Source organism: Dendrobates tinctorius, unplaced genomic scaffold (assembly GCF_039654945.1).
Source record: "Dendrobates tinctorius isolate UK_male_01 unplaced genomic scaffold, ASM3965494v1 ptg000250l, whole genome shotgun sequence".
NCBI classification, from domain to species: Eukaryota; Metazoa; Chordata; class Amphibia; order Anura; family Dendrobatidae; genus Dendrobates; species Dendrobates tinctorius.
The window spans coordinates 31,181,350-31,206,242 of record NW_027361917.1 but is presented as its reverse complement, the minus strand read 5'-3'; the positions used below and the strand labels follow the sequence as shown (position 1 = coordinate 31,206,242).

Sequence of the window (24,893 nt, the reverse complement as noted above, 5' to 3'; positions counted from 1 at the left end):
CTGAGCCATATGCACTCCCGGCCTCCTCTACACCTGACTAGACTTAGGACATAAGGTAATGGTGCCCTACAGTCTTTACAGACTGGGTTTCCTCTCTCCATTTCAGCTTATTGACCTGCTTATTTGTCCTTAGGACGGGAGTCACGTGCTGACCCTACACATCGGTATGTGACCCCCTAAAACTTTCTTTTATATTCTTTCTTTCAACATACCTTGCTATTCCTTAACCTATACCTTCTCTCAGTGGTCACTATAGGTACCGCTCCAGCGATAAACACCTGAGGTCTCCTTCTCATTTATCCTTCTTGCCGAAGGTAAAATGCATCACGCTCATGCCAGTGACTAAGCACTTGTTATTAGTACTCTGACACAGGTGCTGTACCATTATACAGTACCCCACCTAGGCACACTGTCCTTCCAGGTCTCCAAGTGCTAAGGCCTGTTTCACACTTGCTTTTTTTTGCAGCGCGTTTTTCCCGCAAAAAAACGCATTGAAAAACGCATACAAAAGCATACAACTGCTGCGTTTTTTTCAAGCATTTTTATGAGCATGCATGAAAAAAACGCAGCGTTTTTAAGCGTTTGTATGCGTTTTTAGTGCGTTTTTACCGCGTTTGCGTTTTTTCCAACATTAGGTGGCCACTCACACTAACCCAAACCATGACTTTACTAACCCTGACCCTGACCCTAACCCTAACCCTGACCCTAACCCTAACCCTTAACCAAACCATACTTGACCCTAACCCTGACCCTAACCCTTAACCAAACCATACCTAACCCTAACCCTAACCCTAACCCTTAACCAAACCATACTTAACCCTGACCCTAACCCTAACCCTAACCCTTAACCAAACCATACTTAACCTTAACCCTAACACTAACCCTGACCCTAACCCTTAACCAAACCATACTTAACCCTAACCCTGACCCTAACCCTTAACCAAACCATCCCTAACCCTAACCCTGACCCTAACCCTAACCCTGACCCTAACCCTTAACCAAACCATACTTGACCCTAACCCTAACCCTAACCCTTAACCAAACCATACTTAACCCTAACCCTAACCCTAACCCTGACCCTAACCCTTAACCAAACCATACTTAACCCTAACCCTGACCCTAACCCTAACCCTAACTTTACCCAAACCCCTAAATTCCATTGTCTAAACTAATGGTAAAAAAAAAAACGCATGTGCAAAAAAACGCATACATAAGGCTAGTTTCACACTTGCTTTTTTTTGCAGCGCGTTTTTCCCGCAAAAAAACGCATTGAAAAAACGCATACAACTGCTGCGTTTTTTTCAAGCATTTTTATGAGCATGCATGAAAAAAACGCAGCGTTTTTATGCATTTGTATGCGTTTTTAGTGCGTTTTTACCTCGTTTGCGTTTTTTTCCAACATTTTTAGGTGGCCCCTCACACTACCCAAACCATGACTTTACTAACCCTAACCCTGACCCTAACCCTAACCCTGACCCTAACCCTTAACCAAATCATACTTAACCCTAACCCTAACCCTGACCCTAACCCTAACCCTGACCCTAACCCTAACCCTGACCCTAACCCTTAACAAAACCATACTTAACCCTAACCCTAACCCTGACCCTAACCCTTAACCAAACCATACCTGACCCTAACCCTAACCCTAACCCTAACCCTGACCCTAACCCTTAACAAAACCATACTTAACCCTAACCCTGACCCTAACCCTAACCCTAACCCTGACCCTGACCCTAACCCTTAACCAAACCATACTTAACCCTAACCCTGACCCTAACCCTAACCCTGACCCTAACCCTTAACAAAACCATACTTAACCCTAATCCTGACCCTAACCCTGACCCTAATCCTTAACAAAACCATACTTGACCCTAACCCTAACCCTAACCCTGACCCTAACCCTTAACCAAACCATACTTGACCCTAACCCTGACCCTAACCCTTAACCAAACCATACTTAACCCTAACCCTGACCCAAACCCCAACCCTGACCCTGACCCTAACCCTAAACCCCCTTAACTAACCCTAACTCTAACCCAAACCCCTAAATTCCATGGTTAAAAAAAAAAAACGCATATGCAAAAAAACGCATACATGAGCATGCCAGTGCGCACATATGCGCATCCATAGGCTATAATGGCCATTTTTAGCGCAAAACGTGCGCATATGTGCGCATGCGCTTTTTTGCAGGGCCAAAAAATGCAACATGCTGCGTCTGGAAAATACAAACGCACACCCCAAAAAAACGCAGCGCATGAAAATCGCATACATGCGCTTACAAGCGCGCAGGTATGCGCACCCATGTTAAATATAGGGGAAAAAACGCATGCGCACATGTACGTTTTTTTCCAGCGCTAAAAAACGCAAATGTGAAACCAGCCTAAGCATGCCAATGCGCACATATGCTCACCATAGACTTATAATGGGTGTCTTGCTGTAAAAAAACGCATTGCGCATGCATGCGTTTTTTTGAGGCAAATCGGACGCACAAAAAATGCAACAAGTTGCATTTTGTGCGCCCGAGCGCATACCGCAAAAAAACGCATGCGCGGTAAAACGCGTACAAACGCATGTGTATGCGCACATAAGCGCATCCCATGCAAAGTATAGGAAAAAAAAACGCATGCGCTATTTAGCGCTAAATTACCGCGAAAAAAAACGCAAATGTGAAACCAGCCTAAGTCTACCTTTTCTCTATACCTACAGGTACTCTACCTGTGCTATTACAACAACCCTACATTCTCTCCCGTGACGTCTGTGACTTCAAATGAGTCCAGACCAGCAGGACTACCCCTGACAGTGATGACCTCGCCCTAGCTGGACTACAAAGGCAAACCTATACCACCTATACACTCACCCCAAAACCAAGGACCAAGGTATTTACACCTTATGCCTTAATATTTCCAAGAGCAACCCTTACACACAGCCTCTTTAGATGACCTCACCCTCACTCGCACTCCACTTCACTGTCCCCTAATGCCCCTTCTTAACACAACCCACACACTCATGCCGTTCATCTCCTACACTGTCCCATTTACACCTTCACCTAATTCCTCTGCCCAACCTCTCACACGTACACCGTATCACACCACAATACACACTCACTGGCCTCACACCACTATAGGTCCATACATACCTTCACAAAGGATGCATGACACTGTCCCCACAATATAAATCACTTATCACCAGGTTTTTTGTTTTATAAAGTTTATACACTGATTTTTGTTCTTTTATTGTATATTCTGTAGTCATATCCCTGATAAAAGCTCGAGATGTAGAGCTGAAACGTTGGATTGTAACACCACCTTTTTCCACAAAAAATAAAATCACAACAAAAAAGACTGTCATTGCAAAGACTCTACTTTCATGTTATTAGTGTGCCGGGGCTACTCCTATACTTTACCTGAGCAGACAATGGCTAAATGTCATCAAGGATTCCCTCCACCTCTTCCTCCTTGTCAACACTGGCTGCAGACGCCTGCTCCTTAAGTGCGTCAAAGTTTGCATGAGCAGACGCATAAGTGGGATGCTCATGCTTAGGATGGCGTCGTCTGCGCTTACCAGCCGTGTTCATTCCTCAAAACACTGAAGGACTTTACAGAGGTCTTTCAGCTTCGACCACTGCACACCTGTCAACTCCATGTCTGCTCTCAAAGTGCCTGGCCGTGTATCCTCCCACAAATGCATTATGGCCTGCCTCTGCTCGCACAGCCGCTCAACCATGTGCAAGGTGGAGTTCCACCTTGTTGCAATGTCGATAATGAGGCGGTGGTTGGGAAGGTGGAGCAATCGCTGCAGCTTCTGCATATGAATGGAGTGTACAGGCGACCGGCGGATGTGCGCGAACAGTCTTCGCACCTTCTGGAGCAGGGCTGTTAACTCCGGATAATTATTGAGGAAGCACTGCACCACCAGGTTCAAGGTGTGAGCTAAGCAAGGTATGTGGCTGAGTTTTGAAAGGGCTATGGCTGCCACAAAATTACGGCCGTTATCACTAACTACCTTGCCTGACTCAAGATGTACACTGCCCAGCCATGACTCAGTTTGTCGCTGAAAGTACTCGGCCAGCACCTCGGCGGTGTGTCTGTCGCCCAAACACATCATCTGCAACACAGCCTGCTGATGCTTTCCACTAGCTGCTCGATAGGGGGACACCTCGTGTGCAACAGTGGCAGCTGCAGATGGAGTGCTCGTACGACTGCGCTCTGTGGACAAGCTTTCGCTTCTGGAGGAGGAGGAGGAGGAGGGTCGAACACCTACAGCCAACTGTTTCCTATACCATGGGCTAGGCAGCACTGTCCCAACACCACTGTCCCCTGTGGACCCTGCATCCACCACATTAACCCAGTGCGCAGTGATGGACACGTAACGGCCCTGGCCATGCCGACTGGACCATGCATCAGTTGAGAGGTGCACCTTTCCACTCACTGACTGCTTGAGTGCATGGACAATGCGGTCTTTCACATGATGGTGGAGGGCTGGGATGGCTTTGTGAGAGAAGTGGTGACTGGGTAGGTCATAGCGTGGTACTGCATAGGCCATGAGTTCGCGGAAAGCTGCGCTTTCCACCAACCGATAGGGCATCATCTCTAACAAGATTAGTTTGGCAATGTGGGCGTTCAAACCCAGTGTACACGGATGAGAGACTGAGTACTTTCTTGACCTACTCATAGTGTCTGGGAGGGTGAGCTGGACTTGAGAGCTGCATATGGCGGAAGTAGCGGTGGACAGGGCAGACTGAGAGAGGGTTGATGATGGTGATGGACTTGGTGTTCTTTCTGATGGCCTAGATTCAGTCTTTCGTTGATATAACAGTGGGATTCCCTGACTGCTGTGGCCTTGCAACGACAACTCAACATTTGCTGCTGTGCTAACCGGTGTGCTTACAGTGGGAGAAACAATGTAGCGTTGCTGACTACCTTCTTTGTGATCAGTTGCACATGTGGTACTTGAGGTTTGGTGTTGTGTCCACGCTTGCAAGTGCATGCTGGTTAAATGTCTAAGCATGCAACTGGTATTCAAATTTTTCAGATTTTTCCCTCGGCTAAAGGTCTTTGCGCACTTCTTACAGATAACCTTGGCCTGATCATGAGGATTTTGTTCAAAAAAGTGCCACACTGCACTCGTCCTACTTTGGCAGACATTTTGCGGCCTAGCACGCTGTGATATTTTGACCCTCTGGACAAGCTGTCCAGCAACTCTTTTGATTTTTGGAACCTGTCTTTGGAGTGCTCCGGGCCTGCAAGATAACAGCTGTTGCGATGTCGATGTCTGCTGTGGATGCTCCTCCTCCTCATCTGAGCTATTGGAAGCAGCACCCTCTTCCCCCAATGGATGCCAATCTGGGTCAACAACTGGGTCATCCATCACCTCCTCTTCAATGTCATGTGCACCTTCCTCTGTGTCACTGTGTATGGTGGTATAGTGTGCGGGAAGGGGCACCTGAGTCTCATCAGGGTCAGAATCTGGCTCTGTACACTGCAAGGACCATGTAGTGCTCTGAGTGAATGTACCAGCAGAATCATCTATCAGTGGCTGTGCATCAGTGCACTCCATGTCAGATTCATCTTGGCCTGGGTAATTTACCATTTCGCTTGATAATCCAGGCATGGTATGTGAAAACAGCTCCATGGAGTAATCAGTAGTATGGCCTGCGTCATCCTTCAATCTTGGTTGGGGTGAAGGACACAAGGAAAGGTATGGTTCATGAACATGAGCCTCCAATGACGACTCAGTGCTTTTATTTTTTACAACTTCAGAAGAGGAGGCAATAGAGCTGGAGGCTGAGTCAGCAATGTAAGACAAAACTTTTTCCTGAAGCTTTGGCTTTAAAAGCGGTTTGCCAACTCCTAGAAAACTAAGCCTTCGAGGCCTTGTGGAGCCAGACGATGACACAGGCTCAACACCTCCTGCATTCGGTCCTATTTTGCTTTTGCCACTACCATCAGATTCACCACCAACACCATCATTACCAGCTGCCAACCCCCGCCCAATTCCACGGCCTCTTCCACCAGCCTTCCTCATTTTTGGTAGAAATGTAGACAAAATCCAACAAACTATATAGTAATGTAAAACAAGGTACAAGGTGTCCTATAGGACAGGGGAGATTTTGAATTTCTGCACACACACATTTCTGCACACACTTTGGCGCTTAAGTCGCCGACCTTGTGGCCGACCTCATCCTAGGGTCGGGTTTCGTTTCATGAAACCCGACTTTGCCAAAAGTCGGCGACTTTTGAAATTTTTCGACCCGTTTCGCTCAACTCTACTCGTCAGATGATAGTTGTGACAGATGCGTGTTTCAAGCTAGGTATAGCAGATGCCCATGAGAATTTGGATGCCAAAGATGCACATAATCTAGAAAATAGGTGTTAGTGCTGGCGGAACGCACCAGATAATAAAAAGATGGTAATAAGGTGTGTTCGCAGCCTGGGGTCCACCGTGCAGAGATGTTAACTGCTGCTCGGTTATGGCAGACACTAAATGGTGGTATCGCACTGGAAACACGTTGGTTAAACGCCACCAAGTGTGTAGTAGCGACGGGCTCTGTTGCTTCACAGAGCCACGGTACTGCATAACACAGATGCCGTACTCTGTTAACTCAATCAAGTAAACAAGGCAGCACTCTGCCGCGCTATAGCATGCAAACATGAAACGTGAAAATTGAATTGCATTACTGCACTAGAAATATGAAAAATTGAGAATGCTTAGCGCATAAATTGACCAATTCATGTGTACCTGGTAGCCACAGTAAGGCAATTCTTGTATACCAGGACCTAACAATGCCAATCCTCTCTTAGACAGTCTAAAACTCTATGGGAACCTAATGTGAATTCTCTCCTAGACTAAAGTCTAATATCTTCGTGGAGGGGTAGTGATCCAGCTGTAATTAAAAACGCCTGAGGTTAAGGGGTGGAGTGCTCAGTCAGCCTCCTACCTGCACTGCCTGGCAAGGCTGAACAACACATGTGTACCAAGGGTAGGGGTTTCATAGTGAGTCAGTCACCAGAGATGTTCATACGTGCATGCAACACTCACTCCATATTGTCTATACTAGCGTGTGGCCGTGCGATCCTTTTATAACCGCAGCCTTCCGGGACCTTCCTGATGGCCCAATCCGAGCTTCTTGAAGACCTGAGCATGTGACCTCTGACCACGGGCATGCTCATGCTCAGATGGAGAAAAGAAGGACTTAGTCCCAGGAGTGTCTGCTCACCGCTGACTTTTGAATGACATAGCTGAACCTGGGGCGGCAGCAGCAACCAGACGCATAGCATTAGCCTGAGCAAGATGCTGGGACCAATGTCTCTGCTGAGCAGGGACCAATGTCTCTGCTGAGCAGGAACCTCAGCGGCTGCAGAGGAATGGGAGACCGCAGAAGACATGGCTTGAAATTTCCCCCTGTTCAGTTGCGGGAACTTGACACCTCACAATAGGTTCCAAAAAATTTCAAAGTGAGATGTCCCCTACTGTCTGAAGTTTGTAACAGAATAATTTTTTGGGCCTTTCTATAAGGCCTGTATAACATTGAATAGATGCTCTAAACAATTTCAAAGTCACATGCCTCCTACTGTATGATCAATCAATCAATCAAATTTATTATCGCCAAGTACATATTACATGTATACAAGGAATTCTTTGTGGCAAAGAGGCAACATAATATATAACAACAGATACAACAAGTAACATCTAACAAGACAGATACAGTATATAGTCTACACATGACAATTTAATTGTTGAACAGAGAGTGGATAGAAGCTGTTCATAAGGCGGTTGGTGCTGCATTTGGGGCCTCTGAAGCGACGTCCTGAAGGGAGTAGTTGGAATGAGGAGTGTCCCGGGTGAGAGGGATCGGATGAAATTTTCAATGCGTGGGATCGAATACTCTTATCATAAAGATCCTGGATTTTAGGCAGGGGGGAACCTATAATTCTCCCTGCTGTTCTGAAAGTCCTTTGTAAGCGGAGTTTGTCATGCGCAGTGGCTCCCCCATACCAGACTATCAGAGAGGAACAAATCACAGATCTGATGACAGCATTAAAGAATAATATCAGCCGATTCTTTGGCAAACCATATCTTTTCAGCTGACACAGGAAGAACATCCTCTGTTGTGCTTTTCTTATAACAGCATCCACGTTTTTCCCCCATTTAAGATCATGAGAGATGATAACACCAAGGAATTTGGTCTCTGTGACCCTAAGAACCACTTCGTCATGGATGTAGATTGGAAGTATCTCATGTTGATCTTTCCTAAAATCCACAACCATCTCAGCAGTTTTTTTAGTGTTGAGTACAAGATTATTGGCTTTACACCAGTCACATATTCTTTTCACCTCACTCCGATACAAGTCTTCAGCATTTCCCCTGATGAGACCAATCAGTGTCATATCATCGGCAAATTTCAAGATTTTTACTGAGTCTGCTGAAGAGATGCAATCATTCGTATAGAGAGAAAACAGTAACGGGGACAAAACACACCCCTGAGGTGCCCCGATGTTTGTGACCAAGGTGTCCGAAGTGAATGGTCCAACTTTTACACTCTGTATCCTGGCTGTCAGGAAGTTATAAATCCACAAGCATAAGTTGAGAGGGACTCCAAGAGCTACCATTTTCTTATGAAGTAAATTCGGATCAATGGTATTGAACGCTGAGCTAAAGTCCATGAAAAGAATCCAGACATATGAGTGCAGTTCATCTGTATTATCCAAAATGTACTTCAGTGCCAGATTGACAGTGTCGTTTGCCAAACGATTCTCCTTATAGGCAAACTGAAGCGGGTCCCATAGCTTCTGCGTGAATATTATCAGGTGGGACATCATAATTCTTTCGAAGACTTTCATAGCTACAGATGTGAGTGCTACTGGTCTATAGTCGTTCAACTCAGAGGATCCCACTTTCTTGGGGACAGGGATAATTGTGGAACTTTTCCAACACTGAGGTACAACGCACTCTTTCAGTGACACATTGTATATATTTGTCAGTTAGTTGTTAGTTAGTTAGTTGATGTTAGTTACAGAAGAATTTTTTGGGGCAGGAACTGGAACGTACAACAGGATCAATGACAGGGCAGCTATGGGAAGTACAAGATCTAGGATCCAGCCTACAACTATTACTCATCTTCCTAACTCCAATTACCAGAGAGCGCTTGATGCTCGTCAGAATATAGGTGTAACAGATGAGCGATTAAGTTAGGTATAAAAGATCCCTGTGAGAAATTGGATGCCAAAGATGCACAAAATCTAGAAGATCGACTCAAAACAATTTCAAACTCAGATCTCAGCTGCTGTATCACGTTTGTAAAAAAAATAAAATATATTATTTTAATGTGCAACAGCTCTGCACTCAGAACAGTTTCAACGCCACTAAATGAAATGGTTGGATATAGTGGGTTGTATAACGTTTATCAACAGAAAAAAATAAACATTTTAATGTGCTTGAGGTCTGCAGACTGCTTCATATCACCGACATAAAATGGCAATGTGGGATACGGCAGGCTGTATCACATTTAGCAACAGGAAAAATTAGAATTTTTTTTGATGTGCATTAGGTCTGCACACAGGTTCTTATCACAGCCACAAAATGACAATGTGGGACACGGCGGGCTATATCTCATTCAGCAAAAGAAAATCTGAATAACTTTCTTTTTATGCGCGTTAGGTCTGCACACAGGTTCATATCACTGCCACAAAATGTCAACGTGGGATACAGCAGGCTGTTTCACATTTAGCAACAGAAAAAAATTAGAATTTTTTTTAATGTGCATTAGGTCTGCACACAGGTTCATATCACCGCCTCAACATGACAACGTGGGAAATGGTAGGCTGTATCACATTTAGCAACAGAAAAAATTATACATTTTTTTTTAATGTGCCTTAGGTCTGCAGACAGTTTCATATCACCACAGCACTAAGTGACAAGGTGAGATACAGCAGGCTGTTTCACATTTAGCTAGTGAAAAAATATTAATTAGAATGCTAAACTCGTGTATGCAGCACAATAGAAGCAGTGTGCAATACGTGCCCTGCTGGCTTTGTTTGTGGATCTCAGTATGTCCAAAAAAGAAAAAAAAGTGCTGGAAGGTAAATTTAACAGCCACACTGGACACTAGCTACCTACAGTATCTGACTGATATACAACCACCTATCTAACTTGCTAAAATGTGGGATACAGCAGGCTTTTTCACATTTAGCTAGTGAAAAAATATTATTTAGAATGCTATACTTGTGCATGGAGCACAATAGAAGCAGTGCTCATTTTGTCTTTTTACCCAGCTTCTTCCCTTTTGCATTAGGTCTATGACATCACATGGTTAAAAACTGACTAGCTGAACCCTTCTAATTCAGGCCCATATATACAGCTCTGGCAAAAATTAAGAGACCACTGCACAGTTTTATAAAAATCAGCTTCTCTATATGTCTGACAACCATTCCATTCCAGTGTCAGTTGAATTCCAACCAGAGTACACTTCATTCGACTTAATGTGCCTCTGATTAGGTGATCAACTGAACCAAATCTTATTTAAAGAAGGAAAGTGTAAAAAACCCTGCTGTCGTGTTCACAATCCTCTTGCAATAGGACAAGCTGGATGGCAAAACAATTGCTAGTAATATCCCAAAAGTAATAGGAATGAAAAAAGAACTTTTAACCATACCAAAGGAGTTGAAAAGAAAAGTCCATTACAACAAGGTCAAGAAGTATACATTGGGGACAACAAAGCTACACACCAGCAGAGGGCGAAAACGATTCTCCAGTGACCGGGATAACTGTCATCTTATTCAAATGTCACTCATCAACCGCAGGATGACATCAAGTTACCTACAAAAGGAATAGCAAATGGCAGGTGGGGTGAAGTGCACATCAAGAACTGTTCATAACAGGCTTCTATAGGCAGGGCTCAAGTCATTTAAAGGTAGAAAAAAGCCTTTCATCAATGAGAAGCAAAGGAGGGCCAGGCTGAAGTTTGCAAAAGACCATAAGGATTGGACCGTAGAGGACTGGAGTAAGGTAATCTTCTCTGATGGGTCTAATTTTCAGCTTTCCCCAACATCTAATGGTTAAAGACCTGGAGAGGTGTACAAGCCACAGTGTCTTGCACCCACTGTGAAATTTGGTGGAGGATCGATGGTGATCTGGGGATGCTTCAGCAAGGCTGGAATTGGGCAGGTTAATCTTTGCAAAGGATGCATAAATCAAGCCGCATAAAAGGATATCCTGGAAAAACAGTTGATTCTTTCTACTCAGGCAATGTTCCCCAACTGTGAGGACTGGTTTTTCCGGCAGGACAATGTGCCATGCCACACAGTTAGGTCAATCAATGTGTGGATGAAGGACCACCACATCAAGTCCCTGTCATGGCCAGCCCAATCTCCAGACCTGAACCCCATTGAAAACCTCTGGAATGTAATCAAGAGGAAGAAGGATAGTTACAAGCCATCAAACAAAGAAGAACTGCTTAAATTTTGGTACCAGGAATGGCATAAGGTCACCCAAAAGCAGTGTGAAAGACTGGTGGAAGGCATGCCAGGACACATGAAAGCTGTGATTAAAAATCATGGTTATTCCACAAAATATTGGTTTCTGATCTCTTCCTGAGTTAAAACAGTATTGTTGTTTCTAAATGATTATGAACTTGTTTATTAGCTTTATTTGAGGTCTGCAAACACTGCATTTTTTTTGCTATTTTGACCATTTCTCATTTTCTGAAAATAAATACAAAATTTAGTGCTTGGAAATTGGAAGACATGTTGTCAGTAGTTTATAAAATAAAAGAGCAATTTACATTTTACTCAAATATACCTATAAAAAGAAAAATCAGACAAACTGAAAATTTTGCAGTAGTCTCTTAATTTTTGCCAGAGCTGTATTTGTAACTCATGAATCTGCAACTCCCAGTATGTACCTTACAATGGTAAGGAAATGCTGGGAGTTGCTATCAGTCTTTTTAGACTGCGAGCAAAACAGGAACCACAGTACGGATGAGAAGTAGTCAGCATGAACAGTAAATATTTATATCCTGGTACCTTATAGGTGACCTCTTTTCTGACTGAGTCTTTGCTTTCTTTTAATCTCCATTGTGTCCAGATGCTATGATGAATTTTGAAATCCACAACTTGTCTCTCCAGATTCCCTCTTCTCTAGTCTTCCGCAGCACATGCCGACACAGTGACCTTTAAAAATTCCAGTTATTAAAATGTCTTCTGCATAAAAAACATCTGTCCATGTAATGACTTTAATAATCCTTCTGGAGTATATGACATCCGTACTGTCCTCCTTAACCCCTTCCTGACATCCGACGTACTATCCCGTCCATGGGACCCGGGCCCCTATGCCCATGGACGGGATAGTACGTCTACCGCGATCAGCGGCGCCCACGTGGTGAGCGCCGCTGATCGCGGCCGGGTGTCAGCTGATTATCACAGCTGACACCCGGCACTATGTGTCAGGGGTGGTCACGGACCGCCCCCGACACGTTAACCCCTTGCACACCGCGATCAAACATGATCGCGGTGTACCGGGAGTTAAAGGGAAGCATCGGCAGGGAGGGGGCTCCCTCCGTGCTTCCCTGAGCCCCCCACGGCAGCGCAATGTGCAGCGCTGCTGCGGGGGACTCCTTTTCTCCAGGCCCCGAATCCAAGATGGCGACGGGGGCCTTCGGGGGCCTGGAGGAAGCTGGCTTCCTCAGTGCCTGCAAAGCGCAGGCAAGAGGAAGTCTTCCTCAATGCCTGTGACAGATTGCTGATCTGTCACAGTGATCTGTGATGTGACAGATCAGCGATCTGTCACAGGACAGTGATGTCCCACCTGGGACTATGTAATAAAGTAAAAAAAAATGAAAAAAAAGTGTAAAAATAATTTTAAAAAAATCGCCAAATAAATTAGTAAAAAAAAAAAAATATTCCCCAATAAATTCATTTTTTGAAAATAAAAAAACCCCAAAACAATAAAAGTACATATATTAGGTATCGCCGCGTCCGTAGCGACCCGCCCTATAAAACTGCCCCATTAGTTAACCCCGTTAGCGAACCTCTTAAAAAAATAAAAATAAAAAACGAAGCAAAAAATAATGATTTACTATCATACCGCCAAACAAAAAGTGTAATAACGCACGATCAAAAAGACGCATATAAATAGCCATGGTACCGCTGAAAACGTCATCTTGTCCCGCAAAAAACGAGCTGCAACACAGCATCATCAGCGAAAAAATAAAGTTATAGCTCGCAGAATAAAGCGATGCAAAAATAATTATTTTTTATATAAAATAGTTTTCATTGCATAAAACCGACAAAACATAAAAAAACCTTAATGAGGTATCGCTGTAACTGACCCGAAGAATAAAACCGCTTTATCAATTTTACCGCACGCGGAACGGTGTAAACGCACTCCCCCAAAAGAAATTCATGAAATGCTGGTTTTTGTTCATTCTGCGTCCCAAAAATCGGAATAAAAGCGATCAAAAAATGTCACGTGCCCGAAAATGGTACCAATAAAAACGTCAACTCGTCCCGCAAAAAATAAGACCTCACATGACTCGGTGGGTCAAAATACGGAAAAATTATAGCTCTCAATATGTGGTGATGCAAAAACTATTTTTACAATAAAAAGCGTCTTTTAGCGTGCGACAGCTGCCAAAAATAGAAAACAGCCATAAATAGTAAATCAAACCGCCCGTTATCACCCCCTTAGTTAGAGAAAAATAATAAAATTAAAAAAATGTATTTATTTCCATTTTTCCGTTAGGGCTAGGGTTAGGGCTGAGATTAGGGTTAGGGGTGTGTTGGGGTTCGGGTTGGAGTTAGAATTGGGGGTTTCCACTGTTTGGGCACATCAGGGGCTCTCCAAATGCAACATTGCGTCTGATCTCAATTCCAGCCAATTCTGAGTTGAAAAAGTCATATGGTGCTCCTTCCCTTCCAAGCTCTGCCATGCGCCCAAACAGTGTTTTACCCCCACATGTAGGGTATCAGCCTACTCAGGACAAATTGCAAAACAATTTCTGGGGTCCAATTTCTCCTGTTACCCTTGGGAAAATAAAAAATTGGGGGCAAAAATATCATTTTTGTGGAAAAAAATGATTTTTTTATTTTCACGTCCAAGCGTTATAAACTTCTGTGAAGCACTTGGAGGTTCAAAGTGCTCACCACACATCTAGATAAGTTCCATGGGAGGGTCTAGTGTCCAAAATGGGGTCACTTGTTGGGAGTTTTAATAGTTTAGGTACATCAGGGGCTCTCCAAACGCACATGACACCCACAGACCATCCCATCAATGTCTGCATTCCAAAACGTCACTACTTCCCTTCCGAGCCCTGACGTGTGTCCATACAGTAGTTTTCTCCCACATATGGGGTGTCAGCTTACTCAGGACAAATTGGACAACAACTTTTGGGGTTCAATTTTTCCTGTTACCCTTGGGAAAATAAAAAAATTGGGGAATAATTGATCATGTTTGTGGAAAAAATACGATTTTTTTTATTTTCATGCCCTGGCATTATAAACTTCTGTGAAGCCCTTGATAAGTTCCTTAGGGGGTCTAGTTTTCAAAATGGGGTCATTTGTGGGGAGTTTCCACTGTTTAGGTACATTAGGGGCTCTCCAAAGGCAACATGACACCCGCACACCATTCCATCAATGTCTGCATTCCAAAACGTCACTACTTCCCTTCCGATCCCCGACGTGTGCCCATACAGTAGTTTTCTCCCACATATGGGGTATCAGCATACTCAGGACAAATTGGACAACAACTTTTGGGGTCCAATTTCTCCTGTTACCCTTGGGAAAATAAAAAAAATGGTGACTAAAAGATCATGTTTGTGGAAAAAATACAAATTGTTTATTTTCACGCCCGGGCGTTATAAACTTCTGTGAAGCACTGGGTGGTTCAAAGTGCTCACCACACATCTAGATAAGTTCCTTGGGGGGTCTATTTTACAAAATGGTGTAATTTGTGGGGGGTTTCCACTGTTTAGGTACATCAGGGGTTTTCCAATCGCGACATGGTGTCCGATCTCAATTCCAACCAAAAATGTCAAATGGCTCTGCTTCCCTTCTGAGCTCTGCCATGCGCCCAAATAGTGGTTTACCCCCACATGTGGGGTATCAGCGTACTCAGGACAAATTGCACAATAACTTTTAGGGTGCTGTTACCCTTGGAAAAATAAGAATTGAGGGTGAAAAGATCATTTTTGTGGATAAAATATGATTTTTTAATTGTACGGCTTTATGTTATAAACTTCTGTGAAGCCCTTGTGGGTTCAAAGTTCTCACCACATATCTAGATAAGTTCCTTGGGGGGTCTAGTTTCCAAAATGGGGTCACTTGTAGGGGGTTTCCACTGTTTAGGTACATCAGGGACTCTCCAAATGTGACATGGCGTACGATCTGAATTCCAGCCAATTTTGCATTGAAAAAGTCAAATGGCGCTCCTTCCATTCTGAGCTCTGCCATGCGCCGAAACAGTTGTTCCCCCCCACAAATCAGGTATCAGCGTACTCAGGACAAATTGCACAATAACTTTTGCAGTCCAATTTCTCCTGTTATCCTTGGTAAAATAAAAAAATTGAACCTGAAGTATTTTTTTGTGAAAAAAAAAAGTTAGATGTTCATTTTTTTTTTAAATATTCAAAAAAATTCCTGTGACGCACCTAAAGGGTTAATAAACTTCTTGAATGTGGTTTTGAGCACCTTAAGGGGTGCAGTTTTTAGAATGGTGTCACTTTTGGGTATTTTCTATCATATAGACCCCTCAAAGTGGCTTCAAATGTGATGTGGTCCTAAAAATAAAATGGTGTTGTAAAAATGAGAAATCGCTGGTCAACTTTTAACCCTTATAACTTCCTAACAAAAAAAAATTTTGGTTCCAAAATTGTGCTGATGTAAAGTAAACATGTGGGAAATGTTAGTTATCAAGTTTTTTGTGTGCCGTATCTCTGTGATTTAAGGGCATAAAAATTCAAAGTTGGAAAATTGCGAAATTTTCAAAATTTTTGCCAAATTTCTGTTTTTTTCACAAATAAACGCAAGTTATTTGAATGAAATTTTACCACTAACATGAAGTACAATATGTCACGAGAAAACAATGTCAGAATCACCGGGATCCATAGAAGCATTCCAGAGTTATGACCTCATAAAGGTACAGTGGTCAGAATTGTAAAAATTGGCCCGGTCATGAACGTGCAAACCACCCTTGGGGGTGAAGGGGTTAATGAGCTACACCTGCCACAATGCCATTATCAGCTATAACTGTTTCACCATTCAACCTTATGAACCATGGCCTGTACTATGGGGGGGAATCTGCTGCTGACACTCTTATAGAGGTAATAACCCCAATTCTGCACTAATGCCTTCTACCCTTGGAACCTTCCAGGTATATATGGTCCCCATCCTGGTATAAATGGTGTCCCCATCCTGGTATAGATGTTTCCCCTATCTGGGTATAGCTGTCCCTCCATTCTGGTATATATGGCCCATCATCCTGGTATATACTGTATGACCCACTATCCTGGTACAGTGGAGGAAATAAGTATTTTACCTCTTGCTGATTTTGTAAGTTTTCCCACTGACAAAGACATGAACAGTCTATACGTTTAAGGATAGATTAATTATAATATTGAGAGAGAATATCAAAAATAAAATCCAGAAAATCACGTTGTGTAAATTATATAAATTTATTTGTATTTTGCAGTGAGAAATAAGTATTCGATCCCTCTGGCAAACAAGACGTAATACTTGGTGGCAAAACCTTTGCTGGCAAGCAGAGCAGTCAGACTTTTTTTGTATGATGATGAGTTTTACGCACATGTCAGGAGGAATTTTGGTCCATTCCTCTTTGCAGATCATCTCTAAATCATTAAGATTTTGAGGCTGTTGCTTGGTAACTCAGAGCAACTCCCTCCATAAGTTTTCTATGGTATTAAAGTCAGGAGACTGGCTAGGCCACTCCATGACCTTAATGTGCTTCATTTTGGGCCACTCCTTTATTGCCTTGGCTGTATATTTTGGGTCATTGGCAAGGCTAAATGTTGACATATATGTATTAATGCCAGTTAATATACAGTGTGTCCGTAAAGTCATGGCGCACTTTTGACTAGTCACTGGAAAGCAACTGAAAATGATAGAAATGTGAAATCTGCTCCAAGTAAAAGAAAAACTCTCCCAGTTTCATGCCTATTCAGTGCAGTTCGATGTGGGCTCCATTTGTTGCCCTACACACATCCAAATGATAGTGAAGTTCTTGCCGCACACGGGTAAGGACGTCTGTGTAACAGTGAATAACGTCTGTGATTCTCTGTTTTAAGTGATTAATGTCAATGATATGTTCAATGTACACATGTTGCTTCACATAACCCCAAAAGTAAAAGTCTAAGGGCGTCACATCCGGGGATAATGGTGGCCATGGCTTGACAGAACCCCTGTCAAAAGTGCAGTTAACAGCATTCTAAATAATGCTGATGCTTCTATAATGTACTAGTAAGGTTTAAATTTTATTTTTACTCTGAATGTCTGCAAGTTTCTTTTTTTTTCATTGTTTTTCAAGCGTGATATTATATGCCATGGTAATATTTCAGATAATGTACATTGTTTGCAGGATTTTGATTGACTAGGTGCTGTTGGTAAGCAGCTATTACCTTGCAACAATGCCCACCTGTATGAACAAAACACTGTTGCTATAGAAACCCTTGCAATATTATTTTTTAACCCGCATTCAAAGCAGACTACAATATTGAATTCAACATCTGATTTTCATTCATTTTTAACACCTTCATGGTTAGGAAAAGAGGAAGTCAATATACTAGAAACATTGGATTAAAATAAACATGTAAATTGCTTACAATTGGACAATTTAGCACGCATTTCTTTAATTTAAAGGGGATCCATCAGCAGGATTTAATACCGTAAACTATATATGCAAGCAGCTATTTCAAGCACAAGACCAGCAATAAAAAGACAATGTGTTTCATCCGTTATTAAAAAATCAACAATTGAATTAAAATTCAAATGAAGCTGTAGATCTGAAGACTCCTCCAATCCATCTCTATTTCCCGACCAGTGCCATCTACTCCTGCTTGACTGACTGACAGCTCTCTTATCTGAATTTACACAGTCAAGAGGCTGTCAGGGAAGCAGGAAAAGAGAGGGGGTGGGAAAAAGAGCTGGAGTGACAGAGGCTTCAGATCTGCAGTCTCATTTGCATATAATTTCAAATGCTAATTTCTCAGTAACAGAGGAACTGCCTAGGTAAATGTATTGCTGGACTTGTCTTTAACAGAGCAACATCGCATTTAAATAATTTGGGGGTGAAATCCTGCTGGCAGATTGACTTTAAAAAACATATTCAATTGTTTTACAGGTATCAGCAACATTAATAGTGTAGTCATGCTGAAAAGCCCTGAAGACATAAGTGACTTTTTCTTTTGATTATTTACACTGTGATGAAAGAGAAAACTCCATTCTATTTTATGGTGCCTGGCTAGTATCACGAGGAGAACAGAGTGGCATTGTTGTCATTGTTATCAAGCTCAGGCAGCTAGTAATGGAATGTCCACCACGATATCTTTCTTCCTCTTTAAACAGAATTGCACTATTTAAAATGGATCTGGTGACAGGAAAACTTGATAGGCGACAAGGTTGCCATAAACAAGGTGGTACAATCAAATTCCATTTTGTGAAGAATGCTTTTATTAGATTAAACACTTAAGGGATTAAATTAAAGAGGAGCTTAAATAATCTTGACCATTTCTATTTCGGGAAGAATATTTCGTGTTTTAAATAAGGTGGACAAATGCACATGTATCCTGAGAGTCAATCACTTTTTTAGCAAAAAACCATTCATTCAAAAATGTACTGAAATATTAAATTGGAAAGTAAGATTAGTTTAAAGGTACTGTCACACTTAGCGATGTACCAGCGATCCCGACCAGCAATGTGACGCGGTCAGGATCGCTGGTACATCGCTAAGTGGTTGCTAGTGAGCTGCCACACAGGCAGATCTCACCAGCGACATCGCAGGGGACGGGGGTCGCTACTTACCTGTCACACCAGGCGATCCTGCGTCCTCCCGCCCGGCTCCACGCTCGTCGCTCGTCTCTCCACAGGAAGCGCCGCAGGAAGCTGACGACGAGAAGTGGTCCTGGATGTTCTCGCGCGATCAGCGATAATCAGCGGGGGAGCGGGTCGTAGGTAAGTATCACACACAGCGATATCGCTAGCAATATCGCTATAACGTCACAAGTTATAGCGATATTGCTAGCGATATCGCTTAGGCCTCTTTCACACTTCAGTTTTTTGCCATCAGTCAAAATCCGCCAAAATTTGAAATTGGCGGATCCGCTTTTTCTTGTTGCGGATCCGCCATTTTCCCCATTGGGATACATTAGTGGCAGATTTTGACGGATGGTCGTCCGTTGCGTCCGATATTCGGCGGATCCGCAAAATTCTTTGCGGATTCTGTCTGAGGGGGACGGAGCTTGTAACGTTTTTTTTTTGCCGTCAAAATGGCGGATGACGGCGGATCCGCCGTCATCCGCCATGCGGTAGAATGGGCGCCTATGGGCGGCGGATCCGCCGGGATCCGCGATTTTGCGGAATCCGCCGGCAGGATCCGCAAAATCGTACTGGGCATGCCCAGAAAAAAAGATACTTTTCCAGACAGTCCCAAAACTATATAAGGTGGGCTAATTGGGCCCAGACATGCAGTAGCAGCCAGCCAGACAGCAAGCAAGCCATCCAGCCACCAAGACTGCCACCAAGCCTGCCAGACAAGCCACCAAGCCTGCCAGACAAGCCACCAAGCCTGCAGACAGCCACACAGCTATCAAGAGGCCTGCCAGTACCAGCTCACCAACAAGTGTGAGTATACCTATTTATCACATTTCTGTGTGTGTGTGTGTGTGTATGGCCTGCTAGTGTGTAGCCTGTGTGTGTGTGTGTGTGTGTGTGTGTGTGGTCTGTGAGTGTTGCATGTCTGTGTTTTTTTTTTTTTTATACTTTTCTGTTGCTTGTGTACTGCATTTTATTTTCATACAACTGTAATTATATTGTATTTTTTATGCTGTGATTGAGTGGTGTATGGTATGTGGTGTAATTGGGCCCAGACAATCCGGCACCAGCAACACAAGACACCAAGCAAGATATCCGACTCCAGCCTGCCTGCCTGACAGAAGATTCAACTAGAGCTATAAAACCTGTCTGCCCAGCTGCAAGTCTACCACCTGCAAGACTCTTGGAGCGTGTGTGTGTTGTCTGTAATGCATTTTTTTTTTTATTCCATTTTTTTTTCTGTTGCATGTGTACTGCATTTTATTTTCATACAACTGTAATTATATTGTATTTTTTATGCTGTGATTGTGTGGTGTAAGGCCGGTTTCATATTTGCACTTTATAGCGCAGCGATGACCCGCACATGGCCGCCGCTAATCCCCGTCCCATCCGGTCATCGCCGCCTACTAGCGCACATGGACGCTTAGGATCTGCGCACCTTATGTTTAGTATGGGGTGCACAGATGGTGCGCTGGCAGGATTTTACAGTGTTCTGTGCACTTTTGAAGGTGTGCCCTTGTGCGCCAAATGCAGCATGTTGCATTTTGTCGCGCATGGCACACCTTCAAAAAAAATAGGGTGCGCAGATCCCAAGCGTCCATGTGCGCTAGTAGGCGGCGATGACCGGATGGGACGGGGATTAGTGCAAATGTGAAACTGACCTAACTGGTATTGTATGTGGTGTAATTGGGCCCTGACATCTGGCAACAGCCACACTGAAGACACCGAACCAGACATCAAACTCGGCTGCAAATCTTCCACCTGCAAAAGTGTGTGTGTGTGTGTGTGTGTGTGTGTGGCCTGGCTGTGTGGGTTTTTTTTATTTTATTTTCAGATTTGCAGTTGTGTTATTAATGTATATGTTGTAAATTGGTGTTTTTTATTTTTCATTTATTGTGGTATTTAAAATAAAGAGCAGAGGAGCTCCTATTTGTTGGAAAAAAAAAAAATTATAAAAAAAAAAAAATAATAAACTGTTTTGAAAAAATCTCGTTTTGTATCATTTAAAAAAAAGGTAAAATTAAGTTACCATAAAGGTACATAAGTGTGGTTAAAAGTGAGATTGCAACATGAAAATAATCTGGGTATACACAGCTACATGAAAATAATCTGGGTATACACAGCTGAGTTTTTAAGGGAATTCAAAAACATCCAAACACAGTGGGTATACACAAAATAAACACCTTCAATCACTGGTTACACTCTCGGTGAGAGTTTGAGGGAATGCAAACACTGGTTTACACACCTTAATCACTGGTTACACTTGGTAACACCTTCAATCACTGGTAACACTACACTGGTTTACACACCTTCAATCACTGGTTACACTTGGTAACACTTTTTCAGGGAATTCACATGCAAAAAAGGGGTTTACACAAAATATTACACACCTTCAATCACTAGTTACACTCGGTGAGAGATAAGGAAATGTAAACATGAAAACACTTAATCATTTTCTTAATACTTACAGATCACTAATGAAGAACCAAAAAAGCAGAGATGGTCAGCCAGACGGCAGAAGAGATGGTCAAAGACAGCGCAGCAGCGAGGAAAGGCGAGAGCGCAGCAGAGAGGAACGGAGAGAGCGCAGCAGAGAGGAACGGCGAGTGCGCAGCAGACAGGAACACACAGGCCGTGGCAGATTACACGCAAGTTTCCCTGTAAGTATAAAGACCTGAAAGCTTATGATCGTTTCTATAGTAGCTTAGCCATTATCTTTATACTTCCAGATAACTTCAGAAAGGACCACCAACCAGACCGCAGCAGAGACGGTGAGGAATGCAGCAGCGAACATGGTCGGACAGGCCGCAGCGGAAACAGTTGGACAGGCAGCGGAGATGGTCGCACAGACCGCAGCAGATACCACCAGCCAACCTTTATTTTCCCTGTAAGTATAAAGGCCTGAAAGCTTATTATGATCCTTTGTATAGTAGCTTAACAAGTGTCTTTATACTTGCAGATCACTTCAGGAAGCACCGCAGCTGCCAACGCAGCAGCCACAAACCATTATGTCTTCTCCTGAAAGCTCCCCCTCACATCATCAGCGAGCTGAGGTAAAAAAAATTTTTTTTTTTTAATTTAAAGTAATTTTTTTTTTTTGGGTTAAAAACACTATCCTATTATGTTTTAACAGGAAGCTGATTCAGAGGAGCTTCCAGGAGGAGACGTGCAGGGTGGAGAGACGCAAGGAGGGGGTGCACAGAGTGTAAGTTTAGGACATACACAGATACATAATGCTACACCCAACACAAACATTCATCACAGTGCACACACCATAACTACGCATCCATCGAAACAACATTTTTTTTTTTTTTTTCTTTCCCACAGTCTTCAGAATCTGGTGCCTGGACTAGAGTGACTCCCAGGACATCCCAGGGTCGTCAAGGTGATGCATCTGGTGGTCGGCAAACGGTAAGTAACCCTATTTGGATAATTGTTTAAATGAACATCATGTGTTTGAATAGAATGTAATTTTTTTTTTTCTTTTGTTTTTTATCTTCACAGGTTTCACAGCGTGCTCCCCGCAGACATCTGGAGGAGGGTGTGGTCATTGATACTGATGACCTCATCCGTGAGGTGGAAAACCGGGAGCCACTGTGGAACATGGCAAACCGTCTACATGCCGACCAACCAACCACCCGACGGCTCTGGGATGAGGTGTGTTCCGAGGTTATTGACAACTGGGAGGAACTCAACGCGAGGGCCAGGGATTTTGTGCGTAAGTATTACAACTTCAGTAACTTATATTTCCAGCATGTGAAGTGTTGAATACTAAACCTTTTTTTTTTTTGCTTCACAGGTGACAGGGTTATCACACGGTGGCGGTCGCTCCGGGATCGCTTCAAGAGGGACTACAACAATGAGATTCAGACCCTGAGTGGATCGTCGGGAGGACACCGGGGACCCCAGTACAAAAACTACAAAGCCCTGGCGTTCCTGCGATCTAAAATGGTGTGCAGAAGGTAAATATTCCCCAAACAATTCCTGTAGTAGAAATTGTTAACCAATTTTTTTTTCAGCAGACTTAAATTAAATATCAATATTTTTAATATACATTTTTTTCTCCTTTTTTTTTTTAGCACCATCTGCAGCACTCGGGAGTCTGCATCAGAGTTGCGTCCCTCTGGAGTGATCCCTAGTGAGACCGCCCCCGGTGACCACATCGAGGTATCCGACCCCTCTGTACCTACCCTCTTGTCTCATCCCTCTATCCCCTCCACCAGCACTGGAGCAGCAGGGCAGACTTCATCACATGAAGCTGCTGGTGACGACTTGTTCCCTGTTCCCCACCCCTCAGACACTGCCGCAACATCTCAACCAACTTTTGGTTCTGGCCGGCAGCGTCTGAGGAGTCAGGAAAGGCTGACCTTGTCTGACTGTTTGAGTCTAAACTCAACTGTTCAACACGGTTTCCACACTTAAGGACAACGGTTATCTTCTGGGTTGACAATGATCAATCAAAGTATCATGGAACTCAGAAGATACATGGAACAGATGAATTTAGAATCAAACCAGACACCGAGACATACCTTTTTTCAATCTGTTGTCCGGCAAATGGAAGGTTTAAGTACTCACCAGCAGATGCGTGTGATGCAAGCCTGTCAGAGTGCTCTAGTGGAAGTGCTTGTTGAAGCATCTCATCCTCCCCCTGTCCATCCTCCCCCTGTCTATCCTTCCACAGTCCATCCTTCCCCCGTCCATCCTTCCACCACCATCCATCACACAGCCGTCCCTCCTCCTACCACTCCCTCTCCTTTCTCTAGTTCCCCATTCCATTCTTCCCAGTACCTACCTTCCCCATTGCATTATACCCCAATGCCCTCACCATACCCACCCCACATACACCTTCAATGTACCCACAAACCTCATCTGTCCATCCACTCCCATCCCAACCACATGTGTTAAACCCCCCTTCCACTTCTGGTCCTCACCAACTCCCTCCCCAGTCCTCTACCCCCCCTCGATGTGGTCAACCCTGTTAACCCCTCCAATACTATCTCCACCCAACATTATCACACTCTGTGATGTTTTCTTATATATATAAAAAAAAAAAAAAAAAAATAATTAAATAAATAAAGGTAATATATACCAAGAAAAAAAGTTACAAAAAGTAATATATACCAAAAAAAAAAAAAAAAAAATTACAATATTACAAATTCAGAAATAAACTGGTTTTTTTTTTTCAAAAAACTTTATTGTGTTTCTTTTTTGCTTCTTTCTTTTGAAATATTCAAATTACACCAGTGGTGTAAAAGGTAAACACAACACTTGGTAACACAACACACAACAATATTTCACAGTACACCGGTGGTGTACAAGGTACAAAAAAAACACTTGGTAGCACAACATTTGGTACCATTTCAAAGTGTGAAACGCTTGGTACACAACACTTGGTACATTTGTAAGTGCAAAACAACACTTGGTAAAACTTTATGCTTGGTACCCAACAATTGGTACCCAACAATTGGTAACACTAGTAAAACTTTATGCTTGGTACCCAACAATTGGTAACACTGGTAAAACTTTATGCTTGGTACCCAACAATTGGTAACACTGGTAAAACTTTATGCTTGGTACCCAACAATACTGGTAAAGTGTAAAACTTGAAGGAAAAAAAAAAGGTTACTCACAATTGGTATAGAAAATTATATCATGTCATCTTGCCAGTCCACTTGTCCCTCTGGGGTCACAAAATAGTCTGCAAAGGTGTCCCTGATTCTTGCCACTGATCCAGTACTCCGAAAAGTTTGTTGCTCATAATCCCACAAGGTGGTTCCAGACAGATTATCATCGATGGAAACTGGTTCCTTTGAAAGGACAAAATTGTGCAGGATTACACAGGCCTTAGGCTGGTTTCAC

General features: G+C 43.1%; 1 long non-coding RNA gene across 1 annotated transcript; it reads left to right on the top strand.

Annotated features, from left to right (window-relative positions):
* Window positions 1-22,281, top strand: LOC141063373 (uncharacterized). The gene is made up of 3 exons (XR_012224863.1): window positions 1-55; window positions 21,505-22,087; window positions 22,168-22,281. It is a non-coding gene; the product is annotated as an uncharacterized lncRNA (long non-coding RNA).
* Window positions 22,282-24,893: the final 2,612 nt, after the last annotated feature.